This window comes from Dermacentor albipictus, chromosome 7, assembly GCF_038994185.2.
Source record: "Dermacentor albipictus isolate Rhodes 1998 colony chromosome 7, USDA_Dalb.pri_finalv2, whole genome shotgun sequence".
Classification (NCBI taxonomy): Eukaryota; Metazoa; Arthropoda; class Arachnida; order Ixodida; family Ixodidae; genus Dermacentor; species Dermacentor albipictus.
The window spans coordinates 42616318-42627874 of record NC_091827.1 but is presented as its reverse complement, the minus strand read 5'-3'; positions in this window follow the sequence as shown (position 1 = coordinate 42627874).

Sequence of the window (11557 nt, the reverse complement as noted above, 5' to 3'; positions counted from 1 at the left end):
GGAGGACAAGATCCCTTTTCCGAGATGGAAGTATGGCCTGAGCTTAGATCTCCGGATATGAGCGATGTTGCGGAAAATGGCAGAACAGCCGGGATCACCGGTTATCCGCTGTTCGTGCGCATTTGGTTTCTTTTTTTTTTCGTGCCTGGCGTCCTGTCCGTGGTTCCCTCTTTCTGGCTGTATCCCGTGGCTATGGTGTATTGTGCCGTGCGCCTATTTCTTTGCTCACCCTGTCAGCCCAATCCCTCACTGAGCAGCAAAATGAGGTGGTGACCTCTGCGCCCTGGCTCTGAATTTCGCGTTCCGATGCAAGCTGTAGACGATGCTGTCGTTACTTTTGTGTTTGTGTGAGTTAATTTACGTGTTTGTGCGTGCGTCTGACTTGGCGCGTGCGGACATGCACATTCCTCCGTCGATTCTTGATGTCACGATTTAAGGAAACTGTTTTTCTGTTTTAGTTATGAGGTTGCCTTGGAGCTGTAAGACAGGAGAACGCGAGCGTTACGTCTGGTGGAGGTATCGCCGTCGTGAATTTAATAAAAATGGACGCCATATTCCACCTACCAACTTCGCGAACGCGTTTGCTTGCAGCGAAAAGCGCCGACAAAGGGCGGAAAAGATGGTAACAAAGGGAAATAATCTCAGATATAGGAATCAGGAATTGCGATTACACTGCAATAGATCCAGTAGAAAACATAAGTGTCGTCTAATTTGCCTACTGCACAAAGGTCAGATTTCTCACGTTCTTTTGTGCAACATACATTCTGTCAACGTGCATCTTGGCTCGGCATTTTCTAGGTTTTTCATTGGTACTTGTGAAATTATTTTCGTTTCGGCCATCAGTTGTTGCATGTTAATTCAGTCAATTGAAATGGCAGTCACAGCAAATATATCTCAGTGTTATTTAAATGAGAAGCATCATATTAATACTTCTTAGGCACGTCGCGAACTCACCTGCCGGCATGCGAGACTGGTATCTGAAATGGGATAAACGTTCTAGCAAACTGGACTCTTTAAAATGAAGGCCGTAGATTGTATTGTCTCTTTTCCTTTGTTTTTATCTATTTCTGGTTATAATATCCACAGTGAGTTGTAAACCTATGCCGTTTTGCTGGCTTTTGTGCGGAGAAGAATGTGGAAATCTATTCCGTAAATAAACTCACTTGCTTCCGAGTCGTTCTAACCACACGCAAAAGATGAATCAGACTTTACTAAAGATAACGAAAAGCAGGCTCTTTGCTTATTGCACGCATTAAGCATTTTACCTACAAAATACATTGCCCACGCTCACGTTTCAAAGCCACGTTTTCGCAGCATGCCATTAGGTAAGGACACGACAAACATGCGACTGTGTTTTGCAGAACAATTGACTTCTAACTACCTGCAGTTCTCACAGAGCTGCAATTTTATCCGGAGGCATGTTGCACTGACTACGTTATCGAAAGCTTTTAAGCACCTGTGTTTGCCTTTTTGTGCAAGTGTACTAGACAGCGAATTTAATGACGATTCATTCATTCATTCATTCATTCATTCATTCATTCATTCATTCATTCATTCATTCATTCATTCGTTCATTCATTCATTCATTCATTCATTCGTTCATTCATTAAGTTGAGTGTCCCGAAGTAGCCATGTGGCTGGGTGTGAAACTGCATATGGATGGCTCCGAATTATTTTGGCTCCCACGTGGGTCCTTTAACATGCTCCTAAATGTGTGTGCTAGAGCACCTCTGCATTTCTCCACCAATTGTAATGCGGCCGCCGCCACTTTCAGTCGAACCAGCCACGTTGTGCTCAGTAGCAAAACGCCATGTCCACTGAGCTATCACGCAGAATGATGCAGCATGAAGTTTTGGTGAAATGGAGAAATGCTCAATGCAGTTTCGTGCTTAGACGTTGCGAAGAAAACGCGCTCGGTTTTCTTTCGACGGAAGAAGGTGCCTATAATGTCCTAAGAGGACGGAAAAAACATGTTGATGCGCAAGAAGAAAGACAATTTCGTCGGGGTAGCAAGGTAGAGGTAGTAAAGACATGCCGGCCGAATATTTGAGAAAGAAACTTGCATGCCGAACGCGAGAAACACGTAATAAAGCGTCGGTATGAAGTGCTTGATTGAGAAATGGTAATGGGGGCCGAACGTCGCTGTGGCTAGAAATGCTGTGGGTATGTTGACTGGTAAGTAAGAAAGATATGACCAGGCACAAAAGCTGAGCTTAGCAATTATTGAGAGCACTTCCCGGTCGATACCAACAATCAATATGGTGGAATATTGAAAGATGACCACCCATTGCACATGTAAGCTGTTGTGTTTATGAGCTGAGTTATCTTTTGTTAGATATATTGTTGTCGTTTCGTCTTCGTTTTCCCAATGCATGTGTGTATTCTGGGTGGTTTTACATCGAAGCTTTTCTACACGTTATTATTCTTTCTTTCATATGTGGTACCTAAGCAGTGTTTTGTCTTTTTCTGGCTGTTTACTCTTAGGGAGCATAAGCGCATTAACATTAATTCTACACCCTCGCCGCTAACCCACCCTGGATTGTTGCCTCGCCCACCCGCCTTATCCTCTCTCCCTTTTACAAGAACCCTACTTACATATGCTGCGCTGAGGGGAAAGCGTATGTCACCTTGGAAAAGGCAAGTCCACTTGTTGAAACGTTGGCTCCCGCTTTTACGTTGTTCTCATTTTGCTCATTGTCTTCAATTTCCATTCCCACCTTCCCCCACTTTTCCCCTGCCTAAACGCATTTAATGTTTTACATGTTGCTGCGGCGGCATAGGTGTTAACCCAACAGGCGCACTATGGTATAAGTTGTATCTCAATACTTGCTGTCGCGCGTTTTTTCAGGCATTTACCAACCGGCCGAAGTAAGTGCAACATTGCAGTTCATTCCTTGTTTACATGCCCACTGGTGTACGAAGGTCTCTCCCAGCCATTCGGAATTACCCATGTCTTGCACTGGCTGACTCCATTTTGCGCCTGCATATTTCCTAATTTCATAGGTATTCTGCCCTCCCAAACTGTGCTTTCCATCGTCTGGCACACATTCTGTAAACCGAACTGTTAACCGGTTACCTTGGCTACTGATTTCACGGCCTGTCCAGCTTCATTTTTTATGCAAAAGCATTAAATGGGCCATTGAGCGAGAAAGCCTGCGTCTGTAGCAGCGAAACGGCGCTTAAATTCCCATTGGCCAAGACGCCGCGTCACGTGCTTGCCTCGACGGAGCACAGCGGGCGAATGGGCACACTTGCTGCCGGGCCAGGCGTTGCGTGAGGGGAGAGGGCATCGTGGCGAACCCACGTCGCCCTCGCCGCCGGAAGCCTGTGTTATCCGCGCTTCCTTGTCCCCGCAAGCTCACGGCTGCATTCCAACTTTGCTTCGGTGATCGCTATCAATAAATTAGTGTATGTAAAAAAACAATATGTTTGAGAGGAAGCAATTTGGCGATAGTGAGTTTAGAACCTACGACCCCGTGCTCAGAAACCAAGTGTCTTACCCATGGGGCTAAGCTGTGCAAGCGTCCCAAAGCGCTTGCTAGACCGCGAGGAGTTGGTGACTCGAAGGAACACTCAGCGGCATTCAATTGGACATTAAGGAGTTCGCATTCACGACTCGTAAGAAGAAAAAAAATTGGCTATCGCCGCTTGCTCTCTGATCCACACCGCTTTTTTCCGGACTCCTAACGTTATGCGTAACGTCTTGTTCGTTCCATCGTTCTTTGCACGGTCCTTAACTTGCCCTTTGTTAACCCACGCACACACGCGCGCACGCACACACACACACACACACACACATATAAACGCGAAAAAGGTATAGGAGAGCCCAATTTTTGTTAGTCATATCATAAGAATACTTGTTTGCTGGCTTCTTATGATATGACTAGGGATATGCACCGAAACGTCGGAACCATCATTTTGTTTTGATAGGGAAGATACCACACTCCAGGTATTATCATTGTACGCCAGATTATTTATCCTAGTCTTCACAACGTCTCTCTACAAGTTAATTCACAGAAAGTATATGGTTGGCTGCAAGTATAAGCTGACATATACCTTAAAGAGTCTACAAGCAATGTATCATTTGTGTTTCTCAGATTATTTTGGTATGCTTTCTTCGAAAATCCTCGCATTTATTCAGAGCCGCCCGCAATAGAATTCCCCTATGAGAAAATACGGCGCCAGCCACATGAAAAAGAGCAAATAATGAAAGAAGACATTCTTTCGCCGACAAATGCGGGATTCTGGCGGCAAAACAAAACACGGACAAATTAAAATCTAACGAATGTCCGACCACGGGTACGACGCTTTCGTATATATTAACGCATTCTACTTTGGAAACTCGATAATTAAAGTTGTGCACTCCTTGCCGAGGTAAGGGCTTCTTAAAGTAAAGACACGAGAGGCATTTTAATATTTACAGGATATTTACAGGATATGACAAGCGCCTTTGCCAGCCTGTCCCACTCGTCTGATGCGAGCGCACTGGCTAGGCAAACGTTCAGGTTTACCTCCGACCCAGTGGCTGGATAAATTACTTTTGGGGCTGAATGAATGCAAAGCTCACGCAAGAAATGTTGGTACAGAGGCGGTGAAAGGTAATTCAGATCACGTTGTACTTCTTAATTAGCAGGCTGCGAAAACCCCAAGTTGACTTCCTTGGCTGATGCGCATTTGGGATTTGTGCCTTTGTGGCACACTCGTTATTTACGAACGGTGGCTTTCTTATTTCGTACCTTCAGCCTTCCTTTCCTATGTTTCTTTGTCTTTGTCTGGGAACATTCTCGTCGGTTTTCTTTTTTTGCCTCGTTTGTTTTAAGACCTTTAAACTAGGCGCCACGATGCCTACAGGAAAACGAATGTGTAGCAGCGTTAAACACTAGAGGAATAAACGCCCTGTCGGGGCTTCTGGTGCGACTGTATAAGACTCTCTACGTCATGTGTACGCATGACGAGGGGCACAATAAAGAATGAAAGGTGCATGTATTTAACAAAGGCGTTAAATTTTGAAAGGCCTTATGTCCGAGAGTTACAGTATAGAATAGCCGTAAGTTTATTCGTCCTATGGTTTAACATAGAACATGCCTACGAATGATAAATTATTTACTTTCATCTTTGCACATCCGCCGCCAAGGTTTCCGAGTGGTGGCGCTGGGTAACACTTTCAAGGTAAATTCTAGTAGTAAAACATATATACGGCAGAAAGTGGATGGGAAAACAGCGCCGCGGTAGCTCAATTGCTTAGAGCATCGCACACGTAATGCGAATAGAAAACACTTTCCTTCAAGGCACAAAACCGGGGTCATAGAACTTACGCTTTTGTGACATAACTTGGCGTATACGCTCTTTCTCCTGGAGGAGCTCGAGGGCATTGACGTTTTCGCAGACAAAGCGCTGATCTTGTATTCAAATGGGTAAACTACTCAAATGTCTTTGCTACCTTTTTTATTCTTCCGTTCGTGTTCAGCGGTATGCAAATATTTATTTGTCCTTCGCACTTTGCGCAAGTTCTCTCCTGTATGCACCCGCCACTGTGTGCGTTTTTTGCCCCCGATGTCGTTATGCAAATGTGACAGATCTAGCAGACGACGCATACATCTTGTGGCAGCTGACGACACGGCATTCCGCCCTTCAACACATGGCGTATGTTCTGGCTCGCGCAGTGCCTGCTTTGGAAAGAGTGCTCACTTCTTCCCTTTCAAAAGAAACACCAACAAAAAAAGCAGATGTTTGGCTCTCTGCACATCACCATGCTATGAAGTGTTTTGAACGTTCGCTTCTTGAGAAGTCTTTCCAACATAGAATGGAACTCTTTCGAAGTCTGTGAAAAGCAGCTGGCCTATTGCTGCTAAATGGCTTGTACTTATTTGTCGCCCATTGCCATAATTACTTTTGCAGGAAAGCTCGGACGAGATTAGATAGAATCGTTATTCCGGATATTGAGTCAAGTGCTCGTCGATCTGCACACTGAACTGCATTGAAACTATTTAGGAGTATTCTTGTTGTCAACTCTAGTGTAGGTTAACTCATCTATAGCAGTTCTTAGTTTCACGCTGTTGCATGAGATTATCAGAGTGATAAGGGAGCAAAAGCAAGAGTTCTCGAAATGGAAAGATAGGAAGAAAAAAAACTACATACCGAAGTCTTATCTGTCAAGATGTAGGACGACAAGCGGGGTCAAACATCAAACAGTGTATAAATTTCTCCATTCTTGTTGTTTCTTTTTTTTCTGAATTCACGTTTTTGTTATTCTCCTTTCTTTGCTTGGCATGGGCATCTGCCTTCCGTTTGCAGAAACAAGTACCTACAGGCTACAAAGTTTACTGAAGTGAGTAAGGTCATAGTCAAACCGCACCCCGTAACAACTGCTTCTTCGGGAGGAGCTTCGCACTGGGACTAAATTGCAGAGGAGGGCCATCTGCGTTCTCACATTCTACATCGCACGTCCGCTGTTTTCCTGGCACACATACTTATTCAACTCGATCTCTACATCCACACCGCAGAACTCGCCAAATAGCTTCACAGCCGGAGAACGCCCAGAAGGTCTGTATGAATTATGCATTGCTGCGATCGACCCACCGCCATGTAAAACCGAAACGGAGGCGTCTTTTGCGTTCCTCACGGGAACACCGCCCGAAAGTGGTTGTGGAAAGGAGAAGGGAGCGAGGGGGCGAGGGGGCGCCGGTGATATCTCTTTCTTTGGAGGGCCCAGTCTCCTGGTCCAGTTTGGTGCAGTTCTTTGGCGAGCTGCTTCCTGCTCTTCCATACAGTAAGCGAGGATGCACCTATAGTGCTTTGTTGTTGTACCTTCCTAAATCGCTTCTATCTCCATCCGAAACGCACACATGAATTTAAGACATGTGCAACTGACGTATTCACCTCTTAATGTTACCAGGGATAGGGAAAAAGTGCCCCATGTGCGGCACATGCGGGAAATCACCGTTCTTCGTATTCGAGACTCCAGCTAAACGCTCGCCTCATAGCGACCGCGCCGAGAACAAGTATGTCTAGGTTCAGCCTGACCTCAAGTTCTCAGATTACAGCGCGCACTGCAATGTTGCCTGGTAGTTCTCAAATCGTGGTGATGCCGCCACGCAAAAGCCCGAGAAATAAAGAACGCATATCGAAAGAATTTGGCTGTATACCACCATGCGTGTCATCGCGGTGGAACGGCAATGTAGGTACGATTTCATTGTTTGTCTGAACAAGCAGACGACATGCAATGGAACCTACATGCACTAGCATCTTACCTAATGAGAAAACGCAGCTGATCGTATGGTTGTTTATTCTAAACACTTCACTCGGGACGACTTCTTTGTTGCTGAAGAGTAGACCATTCCTTTTATTGAACATGTTGCTGGTATTTCAAATTGAGGAGCGTAGCTTGTTTAGGAGGGATTTTAATAAAATAGTCATGTACTCCTAAGATTCATTTGGTTTTGTTACTTTAGTTTTGTGCCCCTGTATTAGTATTACTAAAGGGCTTTGAACAGCAGGAATATTCTCGCTAATGCACTTTTGTCCGCAGACACCTGTAGGAGAAACAATGACTAACTCGAAAGGTCGGAAGTTGATCGGGACACATGCTATGCCGTCAGCCGACATAACGTTTCGACAGCATGCTTTGTATGTAAGCAGAAGATGCTGCTTTCTCATTCAGGTGGTTGAGTTGTCAGTTTATTTGCGCGCAAGAAATTTACAAGCCACTGCACCAAGTGCTCGTCCCAGATTTGGTGCCTTCAACCACGCCAAAGCGTCGATACTTTGCTTTCTGACTGTGTGCACAGAGCTAGATTTCATTACAACTGGTCTGGTCTGTTTCAAAGTCATGCATTTCCACTAATACAAGGGACATTGCAGAAAACTGAACCCTCCCTAAGTTTCGGCAACCTATTGAAAGAAACATAGCTTCGTGTGATTGGTTAATTATTATTCAGTTCTCGCATTTCACCAGGGTTTGAGAATCCCCACGGGCAGTGGGTGTTTTCTGTGTTGCGAACACTGGACGCTACTTCGAGCGCTACGTACTGCGAGCGTCAGACGTACACTGCCTTATCCCACGAATCACGCAACTATATAAAAAAAAACGTGCACCCCGCCTAATAAACTGCACTTCCATTTGTTTTTATCCCAGGAAACACTGACCAGATTCCTTAACAGCCATTAGCCTCGTTCTACCAGTGCACAATATCCGTATTGAGCTCCTGGTAGTACGAGAAACGTGACTGCGGATTAATTGTGGGACGCTATGTGATATACTCCAACACGTGTCCAAGTGCAGAGATGCTGAAACGAAGGTCTGAAATAGTCAAGTATCATACCTGTAGAAGTAGAACAAAGCCGCGAGCATGTGCTTGCACCTTTCGTAGGCCCGCAACACACGAACACTTCCCCTTTTTATTTTCGATCTAGCTTGAAAAACTCGTTCTGTCGAAAAACGAGTGATGCCGCTTCGTAGGCCGGCTGAACGTTGGCAAGCCCAGCGCAGCTATTTCCGCAGTTTAGTCACTGATATCTTTGAAACCGATCAATATAAGGCAATGGACAGTGCTAAGACGAAACACATTGATTTCACATCTCAACCGAAAAATATCAGCACAGCACACACAGCACCAAGACAAAGAGCCTCCGAGAACCTGAACGTCGTATAGGCATCTTAGCTTTTTTACACCATGTAGCCAACACAAGTAAGTGATTATTTCTTTCTTTCTTTCTTTCTTTCTTTCTTTCTTTCTTTCTTTCTTTCTTTCTTTCTTTCTTTCTTTCTTTCTTTCTTTCTTTCTTTCTTTCTTTCTTTCTTTCTTTCTTTCTTTCTTTCTTTCTTTCTTTATTCAAGACATTCCTTACAGAAATGCCTTGGGGGATGCGACAAAAGGCACTGAACTGGGCCTGACTGGGCGTGCCTGACTGGGCCTCGCCATCCTTGGCAGCAGCAGTCAAAAAAGAACATAAATTAATAATAAAAGTATTTAATACAATAGGCTTAATTTGGAACACGGTAGAACTTAAACAACAATAAGTGTTCTTTCTTTTTTTGTAGATCATTAACATAAATACACATACAATCAGATAGATTGTACAGGTATGTCGAAACAATCGTCCAGGTACAGAAAACATATGGGACTTTCACAATGAAAAGCCAAGACACAGAGTAAGTGGAAACAAACTGGGATCAGTCCGGCACGATTTTTAGTCTGTGTTGAAAAATTCTTTGAGCATTTTTCTGAAAATGTGCGCTGAGGTAGGTGTAACGAGTGCTTCAGCAATTTCCGGATATTCGTTGAGAAGATCTGGTATCATAAAGCTTAGTTTTTGATCGCCATATTTTGTACGAGAACGTGTCCGGGTATTAAATTCTTTCGTAGGCAGTACGAACCAGGTTTCACTTGATATTTGGTTTGGATAGGTGTTGTTTGGTGCTGATGCAATATTTCCAGGGCCTATTTATATTTATACAATTTATGAATAGGCAGTATTTTATTTGATTTAAAAAAGGGTGTAGTGTCTTCAGAAAGTTCTACATTTCCGATTGCACGCACCGCTCGCTTTTGCAAGCAAAAGAGACCGTCTAGGTTGGTCTTAGTCGTGGTTGACAGTACTAAGAAACAGTAACATAACCGGGAATGAAATAGCGCGTAGTATATCTGCCTTTTCACTGCAGACGGGATATGATATCTCACTTTATTTAAGATTCCAACAGCTCACCCTAGCTCACTTCGGAGCTTGTCAACGTGAGGCGTCCATGAGAGGTTTTCTTGAAATGTCACCCCCAATAACCTAACTGGTACAGATTGTTCAGTGGTAACATTTTGAAATTTTAAATCCAAGTTTACAGTCGGGTGGTGTCCTCGCGGCCGGAAGACTAAGTATTTCGTTTTTATGATGGTTAATTGAAGTCTGTTACATTGAAGCCACAAATCCAGACCTGTTAGCCATTCGTTAGCTCGATGAAATACCTCTCTTACATGAGCACCTCTGAAGAATACATGCGTATCGTCCGCGTATAAAATTAACTTTGTATTTTTGTTAATGTTTACAATATCGTTAATGTATAATAAAAACAACGTTGGTCCTAGTAATGATCCCTGTGGTACGCCAAATTTTACAAATTTTAAGTCCGAATTTATGACATTTATGCATGTGAATTATAGAGTTGCCAATAGTAGAAATTTGTCTGCGCGATGAGTAGAGGAAAATAGTTTTGACCTCCAAAAAATTGAAACGCACTATACAAGATGGAGATCACACAAGCCTATGCCTAGAATGTCGTGATTCATCTGCCGCATTGAGAAAGTTACTGCGAGTCTTAAATTTTGTCGAAGATATAGACCTAGTTATCTGGCGAAACAGATTTCACTGGTCCACGTGAACTAAACTCGCGGGCAGCACTAGATAAATGTTGTATAAGCCTGCTCTCAAAGCTTATTATTGGGCACGAAGAAAACAAATGAAGCATCACGAGCAAGGACACTACGTTGACACAAGGTGGATGCTGGTTTTCCTCTTGCACGAAGGAGAAAACATCAGCTCTAAAACACTTCCTTGGCAAAATCTGGTTAAATCTTAGACATTCAATGGTGGAACTTTGCCGTTTTGTCATTGGACGCAGTGTGCAACTGAGTGGTGCTCTAGAACGAAATACTTATGCTCAAATACAGAACACATCAAATAGCATTGGCGTATTCCCCACTTTCAACGGCTCATTAGAATAAAATATGAACAGAAAGAAATTGCTACATCGTACTTGTAGAACTGCAACTTGTGCCCTTGTTTTGCTTTTCATTAGAGTGCCCTCACAGGAACAGAACCAGATTCTTATGCCACAAGGAGCAGCGGCGTCATTGCCTCTAATTCAAAATCACGTCCTATCGTTTTTTTTTTTTGTGGAGCAACAACACGTGTCAGTTTCCTTCTTCAGGGGTATGCCAGCAGATTCTCGTTATTTCTGTATTTTCTAATATTTTCTGCCCTTTCCCTCTCTGTAGTGCAGAGTAGCCAACGGGATATTTATTCTGGTTAGCCCTCCCCGCCTTTTATCTCCTAATTTGTCTCTCCTATGCATTGGTGTCTAATATATCGGTTGTTCATTGGCGACTACAACATGAAAAATATATTGCGCAAATTACACGACTGGCTGGAGTACTCAGTAGTCGATGACCGCGTTTTTTTTTGCTTCTCTACTGCTTCCAGCGCTGCGCGATAACTCACCCCCGACTCCTTCCAAGCTCTCGACTCCCTTTTCCCTGAATCTTCTGTGCTATACAAAAAACATGGCCCTTTTTTAAAAGCTTCCGTGTGCTGCCGAAAGTCTCTCTGCTTTTCTAGTTACCACCACTCTACTTGAATCACTAGTTTTAGGTACCCGCTGCTCACCAACCCAAATCTTGAATCATGAGCGACAGACACCGAAAGCAAAGTGAAAGTAGAAAAACAACATAGCTACGCGGCGATCGATATTTCTTTGGATCTAGAATCATAGAAAGTGTAGTGCCTGCTGGTGGCACCCGTCATGCTCGGCATTCCTCAATCGCCCGCGCTGGCAACTTTAACACTCCGT